We start from the raw sequence: 6,032 nt of genomic DNA on the forward strand, positions 1-6,032 counted from the left end.
TTCCTGTTATGAGTATGAAATGTCCATCTCCATCTCTTCTGATTGATTTTAGTTTGAAGTCGATTTTGTTAGATATTAGAATGGCCACACCCGCTTGTTTCTTAGGTCCATTTGCTTGGAAAACCTTTTCCCAACCCTTTACTCTGAGTAGGTGTCTGTCTTTGTGGTTGAGGTGTGTTTCTTGTAGACAGCAGAATGTTGGATCCTGTTTTCGTATCCAATCTCTAAGTCTGTGCCTCTTTATAGGTGAGTTGAGACCATTGATATTAAGTGATATTAATGACCAGTGATCGATGACTCCGGTCATTTTTTTGGGTAGTAGCGTGTATGTGTTTTCCTTCTTTGAGTTGTGCTTGTGAAGGGTCGCTAGATGTCTGAGTTAATGTAGGCAGTGTTGGGAATGTTGGATTCCTTGGGTTGTGATTTTCCTTCTAGTATTCTCTGTAAGGCTGGATTAGTAGCTACGTATTGTTTAAATTTGTTTTTATCCTGGAATATTTTGTTTTCTCCGTTGATAGTGAACAATAGCTTGGCTGGGTAAAGTAGTCTGGGTTTGCATCCATTGTCTCTTAGTTTCTGCAGTACCTCTATCCAGGACCTTCTGGCTTTCATGGTTTCCATCGAGAAGTCTGGTGTAAGTCTGATAGGTTTACCTTTATAAGTTACTTGACCTTTTTCCTTTGCAGCTCTCAATATCCTTTCTTTAGTCTGAATGCTTTGTGTTTTGATTATTATATGACGAGGGGATGTTTTTTTCTGATCCAGTCTATTTGGTGTTCTGTATGCTTCTTGAACCTTCATAGGAATATCGTTCTTTAGGATGGGAAAGTTTTCTTCTATAATTTTGTTGAGTATATTTTCTGGACCTTTGAAATGCAATTCTTCTCCTTCTTCTACTCCAATTATTCTTAGATTTGTTTTTTTATTGTGTCCCACAGTTCCTGAATGTTTTATTTTACATTTGACAGCACTTTCCCCTCCCTCCTCTCCTCCTTTCTCTTCTCTCCACCTTCCCTCCATCCCCCTCAATCTGCTCCTCTGTTTCTGTTTAGAAAGGGAAAAGCCTCTTATGGGTATCAGCAAAGCATAGCACATCAAGTTTCAGTAAAATTAAGCACCTCCCCTTGTATTAAGGTTGGGTAAGACAATCCAGTATGAGGAATAAGTTCCCAAGATCCAGTCAAAGCATTAGTGACAGCCCCTACTCCCATTGTTAGGAGTCCCTCAAGTAGACCGTGCTATACAACTGTCACATATATGTAGAGGGCCTAGGTAAGTTCTATGTAGGCTCCTTGGTTGTTAGTTCACACTCTGTGAGTTGCTATAAGCCAGGTTGATTTTTCTTGTTGGTTTTCTTGTGATATCCTTGACTCCTCTGGCTTCTACAATCCTTCCTCCCTCTGTTCAATAGGATTCCCCTAATACAAGCTAACATTTGTCTGTGTGTCTCTGTATCTGCTTCCATTAGCTACTTCATGAAGGTTTATATTTTATTTTACCCCAGATAAGTTATATTCATTTCAGTAGGTTAACTTGTAACTTTCTGCTGATGGGGGTTTCTCTCTTTACTTTTTTTCTTCATCCCGCTCTATAAACAGTCACTCTGTGCCACTGAAAGAGCATCATCTACCTGATAATAAACTTTTATGAAATGCTCTCTGTTGATGTCACTGAAATTAATGCAAATTTCCTATCTTTGTGTTTAAGATCCAACTTAAAATTGTCTAAATTATATAAAAGCTTATCTGATATCAGGATTTCCCTTTATTATGTAATGCTTCACATCTAGATTGAACACATGACCCAAAACATCAACAAGAATTTTACCTATGCAAAGAACAATAGAAAACAAATGATAGCAACAGATCCATTCTTCAGATCTGTCAGTAAACTTCTGACATGCATGTCTGATACACCTTGCCCTAAAGAATCTTGAGTCCACCAAGTAGAAGTGACCTTCTCTTAGTTCAGTTCTTGCCAGGGACCAGCCTCAGTAGAAAAGACATCTCAGATCTGGGAGGCGAAATCAATACACATTTAATACAGGATTCTGATGCCGGGTGCCAGGCTATCAGCTGCAGGGCAAGTTTTTCTACTTCTACTTCTTTATTCTTTATTCTTCTGCCCTGCACTTCAAACCTCAGTCTTTTATTGTAAATTTTACACACGGAAAATGATTCTTTTTTCTTGCCACAGGTTAATCATTACCCGAGCAAAGCAGTTGACAAGAAGTATAAATATTCTTTGAAATCAGTACAGCATCATTCATTATGACATTTTTCCAGTTTCGAAGCACCATGCCAACCACTATATTCTTAATTCTTAGCTGAGTTAATCATAAAACAAGTTCTGAGGCTTTCACCTCAGAGGCTAACTACTTGCAGTTTACAGAAGCATAGTTCAGTGGGCTTTACTCCATTGTTGTACCTTTCCCATTTTTGTTCCTGACAATTCCAATTTTGATTTATAAGACCATAGGCAGTCAACACTAAACGCCATAGGTTCCTCAGAAACTTTATCTATCATAGCCAGGTTCTTTTCTGTTTCAGTAAAATTCTTTTGCCAAGTTTTATAGTCAAGTAAAAAACAATTTCTGCATTTTTCCAAAATTTCCCCAATTCTTCTATCAGTCAGTTTTTTCTTTTATTTTTTCCACAGCTTCAATGTCTGCCCACTCAACCCGATCAGGAAAACTCATATTATCATACAGCACATCCATATTTTCAGAAGCCACTGGTGTGGAAGGAGAAAAAGAACATGAAAACAAGTACACTAGTAGAATTGCTTTAACCAAAATCATCTGTAACATTGCCAAATGCATATACAGATACCATAGAAGTGGTTCTCAGGGCATGTAGGTGTTTTCTTGTTGCCTCTCAAGTAACACACTCATTTAGCTGCCACTGGGTTACCTGGAGGGAATTGCTTCCTGCATCTCAGGATCCACATGTAGAGGGGGTGCTATGCTTTGCCATCTCCAGCAAGTTCTCATTATGACTTGAAACTATTCATGTTCTGTACATGCTTTGCTGTGCCACTCTGTTAAGATTCTCTTCATTTTTAAATTCTCTTTGGACATACAAAATGTCATTCAATTAAGGTGTACAAATTCATGATGTGACATGTGAGAGACTGTGAGACCGTTACTAGGGTATGTATATAATCTACTGATTTCCCTTTTATTGGAAAATAGATTATCTTCTCATACTCTAAATCCTGATTACAATTTCCCCACCTTTGACTCCTCCTGGTTTCTCCTTACTTCTCTTCCAATTCAGATCAACTCCATTTCTGTCTATTATTAGAAAATAACAGACTTCTAATAAACAATAACAAAATGTAAAGTAAGTAAAATAAGGTAAAAGAAAACCTTTGCATCTAAGTCAGACAAGGCAAAGCAACAGAAGGAAAAGAAACCATTTCTAGTAATGTGTGTATCACCATGGGGTCATGGCTTACTGGGAAGATTCTAACCTATGTCTATCTTAGGCCAGAGAATCATGGCATCTGTCACATTGCCTTCTTCCCAGCATTCTCTTCGGTCTACTCCACCTATCTAAGCTGCTGTCCTATCAAAAGGCCAAAGCAGTTTCTTTATTTGATTAATGAAAGTAACACATAGACAGAAGGTCCTCCTACTCCAAAAGATGACAATTATCTCCCTCACAATCCAGCTACAGCACTCAGGCATGTATCCAAAGGACTCTTTATCCTACCCGAAGAACACTTGTTCAACCATGTTCACTGATGTGCTATTCACAGTTGCCAGAAATTGGAAACAAATAGAAGAATGGGTAAAGCAAATGTGGTACATTTACAGAGTGGAGTATCACACAGTTGTTTTAAAAAATGACCATGAAATTTACAGGCATGAATGGAACTAGAAAAAAATATCATCATGAATGTGGTAACTCAGACCCAGAAAGATAAATATAGTATGTATTTGCTTATATGCAGATATTAAATAAATGATAAACTACAGTCCATAGACCCAGAGAAATTACATATAGAGTAATAGACTGATTGGGGGTGGTATATGCATCTCCAGTAGGATGGAAGAATAAAATAAATTTTATGGGTGTATTGGGGGAGGGGATTGGAACTGGTGGACCAAGTAGAAAAGCAGCTATCTTAAACTCTGTGAGGTAGCACCACAGTGGTTTTCATTTGTATATATTCCATTGTAGTGTTGTTTAGTGAGCACATTTTCCTGTGTCTGTTGGCCACTTGTATGTATTAGTTGAAGAAATTTCTATTCAGTTTAATTTCTCATTTTGTTTTTTTTTTTGTTTTTTGTTTTTTTCATCCAACAAGAAGCCATAACTTTATTAGTGATAGAAACAGTACAAATTTCAAACCAAGCTGCAGTTCCACCTTTGAAACACCAAAAAGGGGGGAGGGGATGGGGAGTGTCCTTGCTGTCAAATAGTTACATTGTTAATTCCATAATAGCATTTACAATATCATTACTGTTGTTTTTCAGGGCTCGGACTGCCTTTGCTCTGGACACATTCGCCTGTGACATGACCAATTCTATGTCCTTAACTTCCACACCTGTTTCATCAACCTCTTCCTCCTCACTCTCCTCTTGTACTGTCGGAGTCTTAGTACTTTCTTGAATGTTTGAAACAGCTTCACCTTGAAGTTTGAACTTCTCAGCAGCTGCTAACTGTGCTTGCTGAGACAAATCTTCAATCTTGGCTTCTCCAAATACGATGTAGGTGTCTGAAGCTGGGCTCTTGTAGACATCTGGTTTGGTGATGACGAAGAGGATATTTTTGGATTTCCGGATAGTGACTCTAGTAACCCCTGTAACCTGCCGAAGACCCAGTTTGGACATAGCCTTCCGTGCTTTCTTTTCACTCCGGCTCTGCTTTGCTTTACTGACTGGCTCTTCATCGATTTCAGCTGCTGCCGCCAGCTGGGCTTGTTGTGTGGCTGTCTGTGTGGAGTCTTGTTCCTCGAGCTCTGGTACTGACTCATCACTGTCAGATTCTGTTCCCGACCCTGTCTCAGCCTGGGGCTGTGGCAGCTCCTGCTCGGTGGCAGGGACAGTTTCTGTGGCTTTGCCAGGCATTTTGTGCGGAGGACACGGAACCAAGATGGCGGCAAAAAAGAGCTAATTTCTCATTTTGTTTGGAACATTAGTAACTTTCATAATTGAATTTTAGGAGTTGTTTATAAATTTTGGACATTAATTTCTTAACAAATAGATGATTTGCTTTTCAAATATTTCTCTAATTTTTCAAGTTGTCTTATCCTTTAATTGATTGTGTTGTTTGTTGCAGAAATTTCCTATGACCATTAAAATTGGTTTTAAGGCCAAATTCCAGGATAGAGAAGGGAGGTGGCCCAGAAGGTCCACCCCTATCTGAGCAGCTATTGGCAATTGATAGCTAACTGTAAAGGGAGAGTCAGTTTTCTTTAATAGTATATTTTCTAGTAGATCAGGCTGAAGTGGAAAGCTACATAGCCAAGATCAGCACAGATTGGACTTGCGAGATATAAAAAAACAAGAGAGAGGACAGACAGTTGGTAGGTAGCTAAGTAGTAGATATACAGTGTGTTGAGAATAGAAACTGAATATGTTCAAATCACTTTCTATAATATTTTCAAGGAACTAATAAAATTTATTTTAAGAAATTATTATATTTAACAATGAAATCTTAGATTTGGGAGAATATATGATCAAATGTAGTCTCCATTATGGCTATATAAGTATGAAGAAACTACACCATCCTTTACTGGATTTTACAACCTGGAATTAGATATGGGAATTTATTTTATTACTTATTTGTTTTATTAGATAACATTGAATCTACTTTATTGATAATATCAAGAAAAAACACACAAAACTTTGAAACCAGCGGGTTATTTTTCTCAACACCTAAGGTAAGTATATGATACAATTTTAAAAGTCACATTAATAATCTGTGTCTGATAGTAGGGTATCTTAAAATTAAGTTTAAAGAACAGTGCTGTTGTTGAGCTGAACTCAACATCTGTCCTTTATCTTGGGTTTTGAAGATCTT

At 37.8% G+C, this 6,032-nt stretch overlaps 1 pseudogene; it reads right to left on the reverse strand.

Moving 5' to 3' along the window:
• Positions 1 to 4,308: 4,308 nt before the first annotated feature.
• On the reverse strand, positions 4,309 to 5,110 carry LOC148120515 (nascent polypeptide-associated complex subunit alpha pseudogene; annotated as a pseudogene).
• Between the last annotated feature and the right edge of the window lie 922 nt (positions 5,111 to 6,032).

This window comes from Myodes glareolus, chromosome 11 (genome assembly GCF_982192425.1).
Source record: "Myodes glareolus chromosome 11, mMyoGla1.1, whole genome shotgun sequence".
In the NCBI taxonomy this organism is placed as follows: Eukaryota; Metazoa; Chordata; class Mammalia; order Rodentia; family Cricetidae; genus Myodes; species Myodes glareolus.